This window comes from Eptesicus fuscus, chromosome 16, assembly GCF_027574615.1.
Source record: "Eptesicus fuscus isolate TK198812 chromosome 16, DD_ASM_mEF_20220401, whole genome shotgun sequence".
NCBI lineage: Eukaryota > Metazoa > Chordata > Mammalia > Chiroptera > Vespertilionidae > Eptesicus > Eptesicus fuscus.
Genome location: NC_072488.1, coordinates 58,388,173 through 58,406,093, shown reverse-complemented (window position 1 = coordinate 58,406,093; position 17,921 = coordinate 58,388,173).

Below are 17,921 nucleotides of genomic sequence, written 5' to 3'. Positions count from 1 at the left end.
AATTTCATTGTAAGAAACGTCTCCATTGCATGACTTAATGGCACATCTACCTGTAATTGAAATCTTTAATATTTTGCTGACATCAGTTAGGAAAAATGAACCAAAATGTATCATATTTCCAAAGCAATACAGTTGTCCAAATTAATTCAGTCTTTAAGAATAATTTTCTCTTTTCTTATTCCAATCATTATGTTCTTCCACTTATACGAATAAACCAGAATTTCTTGATTTGACAAACTACCTCATGATACCCTGGAGATGATGTACACGGGTTATAGTTCTGTGGTGCGTTTCCAGATGACTGAATAACTAACTATCGGTTAGTGGACCTTTGATACTCTGCCATCGGTTCCATCCTGCTCAAAGTCTCGGCAGTGGGTTAGATGGGTCACAGTGCGTTTTAACAAATCTCAAGGTCTGCGGTGGCTGGAGAGGATAGTGATCTCACTGAAGAATGAGATCCAGATTAAAAAGTAACCCAAGAGTTCAGAGCAGTGGGTACATTCCAGACATTGCTGGCGGCAGTGAGAGAGCGCAGCCACTCTGGAAAAAGATCCGTCAGTTTCTTATAAAATTAAGGATACCTCTACCTATGAGCCAGCAATTCCAATATTAAATATTTACCCAAGGAAATGAAGACATGTAGCCACACAAAGGCTCATTTAACAGTGTTCTAGGCAGGTTTATTCGTAATAGACAACCGGAAACGGCCCAGGTGTTCATCAATATCGTGGTATAATCATACAGCAGAACACTAGTCAGTGACAGAAAGGAACAAACCACAGATACAGGCAACAATCTGGGTGAGTCTCAAAAATGTCATGCTGATTAAAAGAAGCCCGACACTCTAAAATTCCATGTCAATGAGTTTCCAGAATAAGCAAAACCCATCAAAACAGTGCTTGCCTCTGGAAGGGTGAGATAGACATTGGCTGGGAAAGGGCTTGAAGGAGCTTTCTGGAGTGCTGGTAACAATCTGCATCTTGGTAGCAATTTGGATTACACAGGAGTGTGCATTTGTCGAAACACGACTTGTGCATTTCATTGTATATACCTAAAAAAATGAACAAGTATCGCTCTCCGGTCAATTGCATATTGAAGTGCTTGGGACAGGGAAGTGCTTTGTGTACATACTTTGCAACTTACTTAGAAAGTCATCAGAAGATAAGATGAATCAGAAGATAAGATGGATCAGTAGATGGGTGGAATGCTGCAGAGATAGGCAGATAGCGACATAGTCAAACGTAAATTGTGGCAGCTGCAATTGCAGCTGAAGGGCATGGGGTCTTGCAGGTAGGTGCAGGCCTCCTTTGCTGAAGCAGGAAGTGAGAGCATCCTGGTTCACCGGCTGTGCACCAGGAAGGGGCTGTGTCCAAGTTTATTATGAGCACCTGTGCTGCTGCTGTTAGAGAGGAAAGTAACATGTGCCCACAGCCCCTGCTCATGGAGGGCCTCCGCCTCCCCCACTTTGCTCACATCCTTTCGAGAGTGGAGACCCCCGCTTTCAAAGAGACATTAACAAATACACAAGTGTACCCGTCGGGATAGGCTGCTTTTCACAGCAGTGACAAGAGCTCCCCAAATGTCAATGGCTTCTCTCTCATGCTCCGTGTCCACTGTGGTTGGCTGTGGCTCTGCACCATGTCGTCTGGGACCCAAGCTGACAAAGGAACTTTTACCTGGACCATTCTCTCTACCTGGTGGCAGTGGTAAAGACATGGCGAACCGCAGCTGCTCTTACAGCTTCTGCTGACAGGGACATATGACACTATCATTGGCAAAAACCCGTGACGTGGCTATGCCTTGGTTCAGCTGGCCGTGAATGCCCATCGTCCCTCAGGGAGGGGTACTGCTCACTGTGACAACAGCAATGTGCTCTGTCCTGAGGACTCTGTAAGGTTGGTGCAACAGATGACATGATGGTTTTCTCCAGACACTTTAAAAGATGAGACTTGCTCCCCAGGGCAGCCTGAGGACATCTCCAGTGGCTGGGAGTGACTGGATTCACTGGTAAAGGAACTGGCTACAAGAAGCACTTTCTAACAAAAAGAACTTCCCGGCAATGGAGAGCAAGGCGGGCACACACTAACTGGGCACCTCCATGGGCCCACATGGTGGCCGGTGCAGAGGTATTATGGCACTCTATCCTGCCTACCCACCTGGGAATACTGGGCCCAGCTGCCCACAGAATAGTGAGCTCCCTGTCCCTGGAAGGAAAGAAGCAAAACTTGGATGGCCAGGGGCCAGTGCTGTGGATGGAACCTCTGCCTGGGAGGTGAGGTCAGACCAGAGTGAGGCTCCCCAGAGTACCCTTGGGAGGGGCACATGGGCAGGATGCTGTGCACCCTCTCACTGTCACCTGCCCCTCACAGCTGCCCACTGAGCTGCTGCAAAGCCAGTTCTAAAGAAGCACACTGTCTGGGTGGGGCCTCAAGGCGGAAACCCCTCAGGCTTGGGCAGCTGCCCAGGATTCAGAGACCTTGAATGCTGGTCAGGACAATTACTGACCATCCCTGTGACCTTGGGCAAAGGGCCTGGCTGCAGGGGACGGGGCCCTGAACTAGTGCACTTGTGCGTAACTCAAGCACCTGGCCTGGCCTGTGTCCCTAGGTCTCTTCAGCGTGTGCCATAGCCACGCTGTGAGAGTGCCAGCCAGCTGTGCAGTGCAGCTCCCGTGACCCTCCCAGGGCCTCACGGCTGAGCAGGTGCTTCTAGTGAGACCACTGCTGCTCTCTCATTCACCATGTGCTTCCCAACGGTCTCAGACCCATCTTGCCATTGTAATAACCCTCCTCGTGAGGACGGTCCTTTCTGGTTTGCAAAATGCAAAGTGACATGACAGAGACTCTGCAGACTCCAAACTTGTGTGTGGCCAGGTGGGGTTGGGGAGGGGGGTGGTTGAGGGATCAGTGATCAAGCACCAGGGCTTGTCTAGAAGTGGAGGCAAAAGAGAAAGGCCCAGCCTGCAGCCCAGACACCTGCCTGCCCCAGGGACCACTCTGCCCAGCAGAGGTCTTCGGGTCACTGGAAGGCCAGCTCTCCACTCTACCTCCAGAAGTGAATCCGACCTAACAACTTCCTTAGAGAAGGAAGCTTGCCCAAAGCCACACCACTGGTAAGGAACAGGCAGAGACAGGGTCCACATCACCTGTCTCTCACAGCCCAGTTCACCACAAGGCCCTCCCTCCCACCCACTCGTGGGATGGCTCCTGTAGGGGTAGGAAGCCCACCTGCTCCTTCCCCTAGCCCTGGCATGACCACCACATCCTGGAGTCAATTCCCAATGAACTCAGCCTGCACTGGGAAGTGTCACTTTAATTAGGCAGCAGATGAGGTCAAGCTTCTAGGCATTCACAGTGGCCTCCCCTCCCTTCTGCCCTAGGGGTCCCTCCCGCTAAGCCATTGGCTTCCAGGGTGGTAGATGTCAGGGAAAGGGGAGGAAGAGTCCAGGCTGGGCTCCAGGCTGGCCAGGCAGAGGCCAGAGCTGCCAAGAGCTGCTCATATCTGTGCATTTCTCAGCATCCATATCCCTTGGCTGGATTCCAGAGGCCAAAGCCCCTGCCCCTCACTGGGGACAGCAGCCTTCTACACTCAGCCAGAGGGGGGCCAAGAATTCTGGCTGGCTCAGCCTCCTGCCAGACCTCAGCAGAGAGGCATGCAGAGGCCATGTCTTCAGAGCCCTCCGGAGCCTGGCCTGCCTGGGCCTGTACACTCAGAGGCCGGACCTCGGGCTGCTGCCTTGTATGAGCTCCCCCATCCCTGCTCCTTGCAGGGCCACGGGAAACTGTCTCACAGGCCCTGCAGCTGCAGTACCTTCCCATTTCCCCATTTCCTTTTCCAGGACCGGAGTTAGGCACAAGCTTCTATTTGTGTTCACAGGAGCTGGTGTGCTCCGTGTCCACTGTGAACCCCTCACACCCCTCCCGGTGAGGTGCCACCTGTGGGATTTATTTCTATCTCCCTCACCCCCCTTCCTCCTCCTGTTCTCCCTTTCTCTTCCTGTCCCCACTCCTATCCTTAAACACCACGAATCCTTAGAACTATCCAGTGTGACCAGTGTGCTTGTGTTTTCAGTTTGCAGGACTGGTTTCGTGGTATAGTCTCCATCCATTGCAAGGCTTTTTACTCAGCATCACACTTGTGGGATCTTCCCATTGACATGTGTACTTTAAATGGGTGAATATGGTATGCAAATTACATCTCAACTAGAAGCCCGATGCAAGAAGATTCATGCAAGAACGGGCCTTCCTTTCCCTGGCTGCCGGCACCACCTTTGCTTTGGCCGGAGCTGCCTTTCTGCCTTCCCACACTGCCCAGAGACCTGGAGCAGCTGGGGCAGTGCAGAACGCCTTCATATGCAAATTAACCCACCATCTTTGTTGGGTTAATTTGCATACTCACTCCTGATTGGCTGGTGGACATCACAAAGGTACGGTCAATTTGCATTTTACTCTTTTATTAGTGTAGATAAAGATGTTTTAAATCTCCTTGGAGGCATTCACAGCGTGGTCCTCTTTCCCAGGCCACAAAGCTGAAGGAGAGGACAAAGCAGCAGATTCTGGATCCAGATGCCAGCAGCACCAAAAACCTGCTGGTCACCTTAACCAGACCATCCCCCCTCTCTGGACCTCATCTCATCTCAAGGACAGAGGGACCAGGTCATTTCTGAGGGCCCTACCACCCTCGATGTGATGACTGGAGCACTGGAGCCCCTGAGCTAGCAGCCCCTGTTCTGGAAATCTCTCCTGGATGACCATTGTCATGCAGGAGCAAGTGCTGTTCTCAAAACTGTTCCACTTGCCACTTTCTGTTGCGCTGAAACACCAGATGCCATCCAAGTCTCCAACAAATAGGGGGCAGCTACATAAACTGCAGTCGTGCTATTTAAAACAGGGCCTGAAAACCCTGACCAGCGTGAGGTGACGCTGTTGCTGTGACGTTTGGTGGAAAGGCAGGACATGGGGCTGAGTGAGGGCCCTGGGTTCCCTGAGTTAGGCACATACTTCTAAGAAGCAGAGAACAATTGGGGCTAGCATGTTGGTGAGAAACAATGAGATTGAGCATGTCACCCTCTTCTACTGAAGAAGCCCACCAATGTCCCCACAGCGCTGTTGGAGTGGCCTGCAGGTTGTAAATCAGATCCTCAGTGTGAGCTGTGTGTACAGGTGGCCCGCAGGCCACAGCTGCCTCCTGGGGACAGGTGGACTTGGGGTAGGGAAGGCAGGAGGCTCATGCTCACTCCCCAGGCTGCCTTGAAGACAGGGTCCCGAGTAGGCAGAGCTCCACGAGGACAACTTCCACAGACCATAGCATGCTCCAGTGGGGTAACCCTGCCTGCACACCCTGCCTGCATACCCTGCAGAGCCACAAGATCCCCCAAATCTCCATGACTTAGCACAGACTGATCATTGCTCACTTTGTAGTCCCATGTGAGTCAGGCAGCTCTCCTCCAACCGGTGATGAGGGACTAGGCTCCAATCAGCCTCTGGTGCCACCACCTCTAGCCCGAGGCTGTTAAGGAAGCTGCTCAGGGAAATTGAGTGGCAGAGTGCACAGGGGAGATTTTATGGACCAAATAGAAGTGGCCTGGGTCTCTTCTGTCTCCTTCCCACTGGCCCAACTCACGCCTAGGTCAAGGTAGCTGGGAGCGCGGTCTAACGGTGCTCAGGAATAAGGGGAGCCCCAGGCTGGCAGGAGCCTGAACAGTTCCTCTTTGAGCAACCACGTGGGCACTTCCTCCCCCACAACCTGGAGGAGCCGGGCATCTTGAGGGCATGGCCAGCAACTGCTGGCTCAAATGCAGCAGTGGAGAAGAACTACCCCTGGAGGCTGCAGGCCAGAGGCGAAGCTCCCCAACGCCAGTCAAGGTGTCTGGACTTTGTCCCGTGGGCAGTGGGGAGCCACTTCTGGTTTGAAGCAGGGAAGTGCTGTGGGCAGGTCTGGGTTCCAAAGAGATAAAGCTGCCGCGGAAAGGGAGGTGGGGACGGCAGGGGCGAGGAAACCAGGCCTGGAGGTCATGTGAGCAGGTCCCTGTGACCCAGAGGGAAGTGTCTGGACCCTGCTCCGGTGCTCAGCCTCCTTTGTCCCCGCCCTCCTTGGTGCCTGCAGGACCCCAGGCCGGACACCGGTCCCACCCAAAGGGCCGCCGAGGAGAGGCTGCCCGGGCTCTGGGAGGGCGGACATGAGGCCGTAATTCTATTGTGAGCGCCTGGGAGCTGGCAGAGACGGAGGGGCCGAGAACCATGTTTTGTTCATTGCAGGCGCCGGGGACATCACTCAGGCCAACGAGGAGCCATTAACCCGGACTGACTGTGCCCTGCGGGGAAACCGTCGTCCAGCAGCCTCTTCAGGCCGGGGCCTTGCAGCAGGAGATGGGCTGGTTGTGGTGGGGCCACTGGGAGGTTGGGAGTGCCCCACGGGGGAGCCCTGGTGGGGCAGGTAGGCAGTCTGCCCTGGAACCTTGACTGGGAAGAAGGACAGGTGTTCCCTGATGTGTGCAGGCTGCCTGGTGCCCAGCACACCAGGGCCTGAGAACCCCTCACACCCCTTCCTGCCTCCCTGCTGCTCCTCTAGGCCCTCTCTTCCTCTCAGCCCCTCCACGGGGAGGCAGGAGGCCCCTGTGGATTGCCCCAGCCCCTGACCCTGACCATGGCTGCTGTTCTTCTCCCCCATTGTCCTCACTTTCTATCACGGGCCTCGCGCTAACCACAGTGGCTGCCCTACTACCTGCTCCCCAGGGCTGGCCACAGGCGTCCTGTTTTCATATCTGACTTGCATGATCTCACCTCCTTTTTATGATTGACCTTGTGATCACTGTGCTTTCCCAATCCACAGAGAAAGGGCTACTGCCCAGAGCAGGGGAGCCTGCCAGAGGTCACACAGCAGCAGGGGGAGAGCCAGAATGGTTAACTCTTTGCCTCCTGCTCCCTCCTCAGCCCTCTCCTTCCCGCCCACTCTGCCCACTCTGCCCACTCTGCAGAGTTTGGGCTCCTGGGTGTCTGTGAATAGACCTACCCCCCGGGTCTGGGGTGAGTGGCCTCAGGGCTCCATCCCAGTGAACAGGAGAAGGGAGAAAACAGGACTAAAGTCTGGATAAGGGAGCTACACGCTGTGGACTGGTCCCCGTGACACCGAGGAAGTTATAAACCACACACACACACACACACACACACACACACACACACACACACACACGCATCTCTCTGACGGCCTAGGAACACTGGGAAACCAGATGTCTGCCTTTTAGCGGGAGAAGCAGCCAGAGGATCCCCAAAGGGAAGTGGGAAAGACTGGCGAGAGAGCCTTACCTGCAGGGGCCTCCGGTGGGAGGGAGAGAAGGAGCCCAGGAAGGGACCAGTGCGCACTCCCAGCAGCAGATTGCTCCCATCTGATGCTACATGACAAGTGCAAAGGGCCGGCCCACGTAGGGACACAGGAGGCGGGAGAGGGTCATTGCCAGAACTGAAAAATTCAGCGTCCAGATGGGGGTGGGTAAGGCATTTCCACCATCCCCAGAGGGAGGAAGGGAGACAGGCCGGGTCCTCGCACACTTACTGGAGGACCCAGAGGACTGGGTGTTAGGACCTGTGGGAGCTGGGAGGCTGGGGTCCCACGGGGCCCACACTCAATCACACAGCGGTTCCCGCTCAAGCTGAGAAGGGCCTAGGGAGCTTGGAGAATGAGCTTCTTTCCTCAGAGGCACAGAAAGAGAAGGGTCCAGGGCTGGCACCAGCTGGACCAAGCAGGCCAAGCCAGGCCTGAGCTCCCTGGGGTCCTCATGCAGCACATGAGCCACAACAGCGCCCAGACCTGCAACTTCTGGGGCGGGCGGAGGGGAGTGATACTGTCAGGCCCTTCTATGGGGAGTGATACTGTCAGGCCCTTCTATGGGGAGTGATACTGTCAGGCCCTTCTATGGGGAGTGATACTGTCAGGCCCTTCTCAAGGTTGACAGCCAAGAGGCAGCCACCCTGTCAACCCAGGGCCTCCACAAAGCCTGTGGGGCTTTCCGGCCTAGGCTTAGGGACGATGGGAGGACCTGGGGTTTTGGTCCCCACCCTCCCTCGATGTCACTTCCCCTGGCCTGGAAGAGGCTCTTTCGATGCGTCTCAGCTGTTAAAAATAACCCGCCTTTCCATCATCCCGTCAGCCACACTCCGGGACAGTGTGTTCCAAGGCCCAGCTGCTCTCCAGGGACCAGAGCAACAGGGCAAGAAGGGCTATGGATGTTCCTGGCTGCCCCCGGCCAGGAGACCATGCCCCGAGGCCAGGGCCCCACAGGCCTGTGACTCAGCTCAGGCTCCCCAGCCACACGTCAGCCGTCCTGTCAGCCGAGGGGTTAGGTCCAGTGACGAGAGCCCGGGGTGCTTGTGGGGTCCTCAGAGGCTCGCAGGCACTATAAGATGTGTGGGCCTCTCCTAATGACCTGGAGCTCCCAGCCAAGAAGAGGATGCCGTGCCCACCTATTGCCATGTGGCTTCCTCCTCTGGTTCCCAAAAACATTTCTGCTGGGCGCGGAGGGGACTTTACAGGGAGTCAGGGAGAAGGAGGGACTTGGACGCATGTGAAGCCTATGTCTCTGTCCCTCTCTGCTGTGGCCCCCTCCCCAGAGGAGAGGAAGAAAGAAGCAGCTGCACTGAGGGCTAAGAGACCAGGCTCTGGAGACCAAAGACCTGGTTCGAATCCCAAGAACACCCCTGAGAACAGTGTGACCTTGAGAAAGTTACCTAACCTCTCTGTGCCCTGATTCCCTCACTGGTAAAACAGATGCTCATGGTCCCAACTTGCAGGGTTTCTGTGAGGGCTCAATGGGTTCCAGATGTTGCTAAATGCACAGTGAGCGCTCAGGAGATAATGTCATTCTTAGAGAACCACGGTTGAGAGCACTGGCTGTGGAATGGAATTTCAAATCCTGCCTCATCCACCGACCTGGAGCAAGTTGCTTGACCCCTCTTATCTTTCATTTCCCGGCCTGTAACATGGAATGATTCCACTCACCTCCTCACGCTGTTGCAAGTCTTCTTGTGTAGGTGCCCTGAGGCTGGCGCTGAGTGTGCAGGGATCACTCAATAAGTGTGCAAGGCCCCAGTCAGGACAGCCTTCGAGCTGGAGCCGCAGAGAAGGACAGCAGAAGGCAGAGGACCGGGTCGAGGCAGAAAGGCATTTCCTTTGGCCCATGCTTCTTTAGGAGCAGCTGAAGGCCTTCCTGGCCACACACCACACAGGCCTGAGGCTCACGGGATGTGCCTGCCCTGGGCTCCCCTCAGAGCCCCACAGGCTTCTTGAGGCCGCCCCCCCTCCCCCCTGCACAGCAGACCTGTGGCAGCCAGGAGCCCTTCCTGTCCCCATCCACCTTCATGCTATCCCGCTGCACTCAAGATGGGGGAAGAAGGAGGGAGGGAGATATAGAGGCCTGCAGTGAGAAGGAGACAGAGGGAAGAAGCTTAGGATCTAGGGAAGAGGAAAGAAAAGGGGAGAAGGAGGGGAGATGGAAGAAGGTGAGAGAAGGGAGGAGGAGGAGTGAAAGGGAGACCCACAGACACAAAGTGAAACAGAGAGAACACAGAAGTCACAGAAATACTCTGGAAATTTAGAAAATAGAAGTGACCTCTCTGAAAGGCCAAATGGGAGGGAGGGAGGGAGGGAGGAAGAGGCACCAGCTGGGAACCGCAAGGTGGGGACCAGTGATGGAGCTGGAGACAGCCTGACAGCCACCCTGCAAAGAGGGCTTTACCTAAGGATTGGTAATATGTTGTCATGACAACAGATACAGCATTTAAGGCAATTACTGTGAAGAATGGAGAAGAGGTGGCAGCTCTGGCTGGTGCTGCAACACAGAGAGGGAGGTCTGGGAGGCAGCCCCGGTTCTCCATCTGCTCCTGTCCCACCCAAGCCCCTTCCCTGGGCCTCAGTCTAAACAGGGCCTTTCCAGTCCAAGAGTGTCAAAGGTCAGCACCAGGGGGAGCCCAGAGATTCTGAGAAAATTGCATGTGGATGCACAGTTGTCAGCAGAGGGGGGTCTGAGGGCCAGCTGGGGGCGAGGCCAGGCAGTATGGCGGGGCTGGGTGAGTGTGGTGCTTCTTGGGACAGCACCTTGACCGGGACCAGAGATGAGCTGGAAGAGTAGGAAGAGCTGCAGGGCACTGGGGTGAGTGGACTCAGTCTTATGTCCTCAGGAGTATGTAAAGCCAGGTGAGGATGGTTCAAGTTCACCTGCCCACACTGCCTTCCTTTTCCTCTATAACTTGTTTCCTAAGCCATATTTTTACAATTACTTTTAGCTCTGTGATTTTCCAAATAAATGTTCTCTTATAGTTTGAGTCTTGGCTCTGAATTCTTTCTAGCTAACCTGAAGTACCAACGTTGCTGAACCCTGGTCCAGTTTGACCCCACTGGTCTAACACCTGGTGCTGTTCTGGCCACCCCCAACAGAGCTGCAGTTGGTGAGGCAGGGCTGAGAATTTTGAACCCTCTAGAGAATTTAGCAACAGACTTGAAAAAAGCAAAGGAACCTGGCTGGTTTGGCTCAGTTTGTTGGAGCATCGTCTAGTACACCAAAAGTTGGTGGGTTCGATTCCCAGTCAGGACACATACCTAGGTTGTGAGTTTGAATCCCAGGGGGCATGTGCAGCGGGAGCTGGAGGCTGAGGGTGATTGATGTTTCTCTCTCATGTCGATGTCTCTCTCTCTCTCTCTCTCAACTCAATAAAACATATCCTTGGGTGAGGATTAAATCATAATAATAAATAATGAAAACAAAGGAAGAGAAGAGGAGGAATCAAGAAGAGAGAATGAAGGGACTGAAGACCATGCAAGCTGTTGATTAGCCCTGGACTCCCTCCTGTGTCCCTGGACGCGGGCCTGTCCAGGGCTGGCCCCATCCTGAGGAGCTCACTGCAATTTCATGCTACCCAAGCCAACTGTGACCAGAAGGGTGCAGATGAACAGGGACATGGATTCAAGGAGCAAGAGTGGCCCTGCACTAAGGCTCAAGGGCAGCCAAGTAGTTAGGGTTCATCCCAGTGGAGGCTCTTCTGAGTGAGGACTGGGAGAGGAGCATGGGAGGGAGGGTGGAGAAGGGGGGTGCACTCAGCACAGACTGGATCCGGTTGAGTCAAGGGGAGCTGGTGTGCTGAGTGCAGAGGGCAAAGCGGCCTGGGCAGAGGGAGAGAGGCCTGTGTCTTCTGAGGCCCCACCCAGGCCAGTGTCAGGACCCCCAGGGTCAGGAGAAGGGCTATGCTCCTGTCACCCTGATGAGCTTCGCAGCCAGGATAGGAGGTGGCTCCTCACTGGCCAGAGGGCACAGAGCCACCACATCTACCCCTCAGCCTCTACAAAGCCACTCTCAACCTCTGGGTGGCGGTAGTGGTGCCATGTCTGAGCTGAGGTCCCGCAGAGTGCCCTGAGTGTCTAGGTGTGGCTCTGGGCATTGCCAGCTATGTGACCTGGGAGAACTCCCTAGACCATCTGGACCCATTTCTGTATCTGCAGAATATTGGGGTAGTAATGGAATTTGAAACACCAGGTCTCAGTAAGCTAGTCCCTTTTGCCTTCACCCACAGAGTTCCCATCCCCTGCACATCCCCTCAAGGGAGTGCTCGGGGAGCGGGACGCTGGGCATGTAGTGAGGGGTCTGGAGACACCCATAGGTCCCTGCATACCAGAGCCACTCCTGCAGACCCAGGGAGCAGCGCCTCAGAGACTCAGGCTGGAGAGAAGAAAACAAACAAGTTTGCTGGCCTCCCTCTCCTCCCCTTTGCCTCCTCCTCCTCCTGACACTCAACCCTCTTCTCCACTTCCTGGAGTCAGGAGACCCTGACATCCCAACTTATTTTTAGTCAGCTGCCTCTGGAGCAGAGCTGCTGGCCCCGGCCTCACCCTGTCCCTGCCTCTGGAGGTTAGCCTGGGGCCAGAGGGCACCTCAGAACGTGAGGAAGCACACACCCCTGCAACTCTCCCCCCGCTCCTGCCTGAGACACCAGCCATGTCTGCTACAGAGCACACACTCCTGCAACTCTCCACCCCTCCTGCCTGAGACACCAGCCACCTCTGCTGCAGAGCGCCCTCCAGCAGGCCTCCTTCCCAGCCTCCTGCCCAGCCTCCTGCCCCACAGCCCACCACCGGTCTGTCTTCCCAAGTGTCAAGTGTCATGTCACTGCTTCATCCCTCCGTGCTCTGCAGGCAAGGTGCCAGAGGCCTCTCCCTGGCCCCTCCTCGCTCCAGAGTGCAGGTGGTATTGGCTCTCAGAAGCCCTTCCAGCTGGCACAGAGCTCCATGCACTGGAGAGTCAGGGCAGAAAGGGCCCGGGTGTCCAGGCAGGTTCCAAACTGCTCACCCTGGACCAGCTGTCCATCCAGTGACTGCAGCCCAGATAGGCAGGGCAGAGAGCCTCGCTGGGGCAGCATCTGCCTACCTCCACTGTCCCCAGCAATTCCTTTCAGGCCCCAAACTTGCACACTCCACTCACCAGCCAAGGCTGTGCTGTGGGGAACTCACAGCCATCGGCCAGCTCCCCCAAGCCAACAGCCAACAGTAGTTGTCCAAGCTGCTTCTTGAGGTTCTAACTGCCCACCCCTCCTCCCTCCACTCTTCCTCCCTCCCTGGGCGGAGTTCAAATAAATCTGGTTCTCTCCCTTCACCATGTTTCCAGGGTATGTTAGCAACCCTGGAGAGCGGTGTCAGGGCTGCAGGCCAGCCCTTTCATTCTTACTACCTGCCAGGCACTCTCAGGCCCGGGCTACACAGTGAACGAGACAGCCCTCCTGCTGCTTACAGTTTATTAGGGATGAGGAGCAGACAGGTAAGTAAGAGATCTAGCCTGCTAATGGGTGATAAGTGCCAAGGAGAAAACTCACAGTAGAGAAGGGGGATAGGTGGTTGGTTGGGGAGGGTCTGCATAAGGTGTGGGTGGCCTGATAACATTGATGGATGGGGCTTCAGAGGAGGCACTGCTGTGGGCGCTGTGCAGGCGGATGGACTCGGGGCTCAGCCTCTTGCTCCTGGAACAGGAGTCCTACATCTGTTCACGCCAGGTGATGGGACTCCCAAGTGGCAGAACAGGCAGCGTAAGCAGACGAACTTGAACCACCCTCACCTGGCTTTACATACTCCTGAGGGCATAAGACCTCCAGTGCCCTGCAGCCCTTCCTACTCTTCCAGCCCATCTCTGGCCCTGGTCAAGTGCTCTCCCAAGAAGCACCACACCCCCAGCCCTGCCATGCTGCCTGGCCTCGCCCCCAGCTGGCCCTCAGACCCCCCTCTGCTGACAACTGTGCATCCACATGCAATTTTCTCAGAATCTCTGGGGTCCCCCTAGCAGCTGACATTTGACAGCCTTCTGCCCTCTATGCAGTAGCACTACAGGGACCCTGGGGTCTCTGGACTCAGTCCTGTTTACACCCCAAGGGCCCCCTCGCATGAGGCTGGGCAGCCCTCTCCCCCCATACCCACTGGGATTCAAGGCCAGGATTCTCCCTGGACCGAGGGCACATGGGCTTCATCTTGCACATGAGCTGCAATTGTTTGAGAATGCCTGCCCAGTGCTTTCTGCAGCTTAGTTGTAGCTCCCAGAGAGAGTTCTACGGTCCATTGCCGATGTCTGTCATGATCCAGTGGTAAGGTTGCTAGCACTAGTGTGCTGAATTTGACTTGTTTGCCTGAGCACCTTTGCTTCCCAGCCTGGTAGAAAGCCTGGCAGAAGCTCTGAGTGGGAGAGGCTTTGGATCCCATGGAAGCCTAGGTGAGGGCAAGGGGTAGAACAGATTCCATACACAGGATGGGGCCATCTCCCAGGACCCAGAGTCCACCTTCTTCCAACAGTGAGTCAGGGGACACCTTGGAGAGGACTTGGACATCCAGAGAGTAATCAGAATGTCTCTGCCCTCTGTGGTGCCAACTGCACTTCCACACTCCATCAGGATATCTTTCATATCATCTCTATCTCTCAATATACCTCTTTAATCTTTTTTAAAATATATATTTTTTTTATTTCAGAGAAGAAGGGAGAGGGAGAGAGAGAGAGAAACATCAATGATGAGAGAGAATCATTGGCTGTCTCCTGCATGCACCCCACTGGGGATCAAGCCCACAACCCGGGCATGTGCCCTGACCAGGAATCGAACCATGACTTCCTCGTTCTTAGGTCAACGCTCAACCACTGACCCATGCCGGTGGGGTGACCTCTCCAATCTTAAAGGAGTCCATGTTATTCCATTTTAAATATGAGGCAGTTGAGGCTGGGAGCAGGTTCATGGTTTGCCTGAGGCCACACAGCCTGTAAACTATGGAGCCAAGTTTGACGGCAAAGCTAGTAGTACTTCTTTCATGCTGCCACCAGGATGACCCAACCATGCACTCTCTCTAGCTGCCCCCTCTCTGTCCAGCCCCATATATTCTCCCACACTCCAGGACGGGTCCCTGACACCCCTTACACTGGAAAGCCCTGGTGTCCCCCAGCTCTGAGGGACAATTCCCCTGACTCTAGCCTAGCCAAGGCCTGGATGGAATCTTCCAACAGAATTTTTCTAGGAAACTATGGGAAAAACAAAACAAAACAGAAAATTTAAACACCAAACCAGAGATGCATCCCTGGGGTGCAAGGGTCCCCAGCCATAGGTGACCAAGGCCAAGGTTGCCCCTGATTGCTGGGAAACCTCATTCGTTCCCCAAATGTTTTCCACGCTCCTGTTCTGGGCCAGGCTGTGCTTCAGGTGAAGGGCACAGGCACCAACCAGGCAGAGCCCCGGCCCTCACCAGGAGGCCCACCACGACTGGGATTAATGCTGGTTTGTTTTCAGGAGCCAAGTCTCCTCCCCATGCCATTCTCGGCCCTGACCCCATGGGAGCAGGATCTCTAGGAGCCCTCCCCCCGCCCCCCACCCCCCCACACACACTGCTTGCCCTTCCAGGAGGACCTCACACACTTCCTCCACTGGTGCCCCCAGCCCGAGTTCCCCTTCCAGCCTTATGTTAGACACAATGTCAAGCACAGGCTGACTCCTGCCAGACACCCTGGCTCCCCCAACTTCTCCCCTGCCCCCCCACTCCCCCCCTCCCCCCCCGCACAGGTCCCCTTCCTTGTTCCACCAGCTCCCAGCTTGCCTTGGGGGAATGAATGAATGTCTTTCAAGGTGACCCTTCTAACGTTTCCACTACCTAGATTTCCCTGGGACACAGATGTCATGAGGAGGACAGGGATGTGGCTAATGGTGTTACTTAAGCCTGGGGTAGGCAGAGGAGGAATCCTGGTGGGCAGTGGGGGGTGCTGCTTCCTGAAAAGTAGATACCCTAGAAAAGGCAGGGTGACTCGGTTTTCTCTCCTCTCTCTGTCCCTTCCCAGTGGTTCCTGGGGCAGCACCCAGGACATTTTAACCATGCCCCAGCCCAACTCCTTCATCTGATGAGGAATTTGAAGCCCAGGGAGGGGAGGGGATTTGCCCAAGGTCATCCAGAAATTTGGTGGCCCTGCTGGGACCATGACCCCAGTCTCTGGACCCCGGCCAGTGCTTCTGAAACCACTAGGGAAATCCTTCCAACAGTCACCAGCCTTGTGCCCATTCTAATCCCAGCTGCTAGGCCAGCAGCGGGTGGAGAGGATTTGCAGCTGGAATAGCTGTGTCAAATGGCACCTGTCAACGAACGCCCAGGGGCCTGGTGGAGCCTGTGGCCTACGACACCCCCACCCAACCCTCTCCTGAGCTAGGAGGGGAGGGCTGGGTCTAGCCCTTGCTGACCCCCAGTGTCCAGGGACTCCCAGCAGCAGGCACAGGCAGCTCTCACGCTCCCTGCCTCACAGCTGCGGCTGGGCTGGGCTGGGCTGGGGTGGGAACTGGACGTCACGGGGACACGGGCTCCACACTGCCCCAGCCCAACCCTTTCTCCTCTTGAAGCAGCCCAGGTCCCCCTGGGTGGGAGGTAGGGGCAGTCCAAGTGAGTTCTGGGTCCTCTGAGAGTGGAGTGGCCCAGCCCCCAGCCCCAGAGGGACCTGCCCCTCCCCAGGGAAATCAAGGGCAGGACCCTAGGACTCTCAGCCAGGCTCAGCACCTCCCCAACCTGGCCTGCCAGAGGGCCGGGGCCCCAAAGGGTGATATTGGATCACAAATAGCCCCCACTTGCCAGGGACAAAGGCTCATTTGCAGTCTCCAGTCTTCCTGCCTCCTTGCAGCCACAGTGGTCCACAAAGCCTTCAGGGCCAGGGCCATCCCAGGGGGAAGCTCGACAGAGGGCCAGCAGGAGGCAGAGGGGAGTCTCAGAGAAGGGGGAGAGAGTCACTGAGGACATGGAAGTGGAAAGGCCGGGAGAGGGAAAGGGAAGAGAGGAACAAAGAGCGGGGGGGGGGGGGGGGGTTGGAATCCCAGGGGGAGAGGGTGGGTATTAAAAGAGGGTTGCTTCTCCCTTTGAAATCACTGCTAATCAATAGGTGACCACAGGGCCAAGCCAAGGGCAGGAACCTTGGCCAAGGACTGGGGAGGGTGTGAGGAGATCAGAGCCAGTGAGCCCTGGGGAGAGTGCAAGCTGACATCCCAGCTCCTTCCAGCCCTGGCCTTCTGACAACAGCCTTCCCCACACCGCCGGACGGATGCGGGAGCACGCAGGATCCCAGAGTCTAATTTTAGCATGTGCTCCCTGCCTCCCCTGCTAACAGTGAGCAGAGCCTGGGAGGGTGGGAACGTCCTACCCCTGCCTGGGCTCTGCTCTAATGGAGGTGCCGACAGGCAGGGAGGTCACCCCCAAGCCCGAGTCTCTGCTGGTCAGAGGCTTTGCTGGGCTGGGCGAGCTCAGAGACTGCTCCTCATGCTGACGGGGCAGATCCCGAGGCCAGTTAGTGACACAGTTGGGGTTAGATTGGGTGGATTTGTAATCCTGGCTCTGGATGACCTCAGACAAGGCCCTCAACTTCCCTCAGCCTCCGTTTCCTCGTCTGTGAAACTGGATAACAATGGCTCTGATCTCGAATGATGCATGGCAGGCACTGGCCCTAAAGACCCGGAGCTACCATATCCCTCTCTCCTCGCCCATCTCAGAGGGCCCCAGACTGACTGGTCCCTCCAGAGCGAGTCTGCCTCTGCACTGAGGGTCAGTGGTGAAGAAAACAGCCCGGTCCTGTCCAGGAGCCTGACTCAAGAACGACTAATTACCTCCCGGAATCTCATTGCCTGGACCTTCCAGGAGGGGGTTTGGGGTGGGGCAGAGATGGAGCATCAGGCTGGAGATTCTCATGGGCAGAAGGGGACACTGAGGCCCCAGGAGGGACCCAGCCTGCCAGGGGCAGCCAGACAGGTAGTGACAGAAGCAGGCATGACCCTGGCCTCCCCACCTCCTCCCCACCACGATTTTCAGCGGCACAGAAGTCCCACCCCAGCGCTCCTGCACACAGGGACCAGGCCCTGCAGCAGAGGCCCCAGCCAGCACCCGGGCAGCGAAAGGTTGCCCACTACCACTCCAGAGTCGGATGCCACTTCCCAGCCAGGAGCAACCCCATTTGCAGGTGCCAGATGGGCAACCCCCTTTCCAGCACTCCCCCAAACACACAAGATGGAAGTCATGCAAAGGACTGAGGGAACAAGGGCCTGATGAACCCACAAGCCCTCCTCCACCTTGCATCTCATTAGCAGGTCAGCTGGCCCTCCGGCCACAGTACCTTCTGAGCAGGTGGGTCAGGGTGCTTCCTTCAAGAAAGCTCCAAAGAGGAATTTCCAGCACCCCAAATTTCTCAGCAGCTGGCCTGAGGCAGGGGAAGGGCCTCAACACCTTTTGAAGGGTGTCCCATTGACCTAAAAACCCTGATTCTTACAGAGTGAGGCCAGTAGTGGGGAGAGGTCTTCCTAAACCTCCCCCTCTGTCTTCTCCATCGGCGCCTCACATGCTCCCGTGGTCAGGGACCTCCCCAGGAGAAGTGCTCACAGACCCTCAGAAGACTGCCA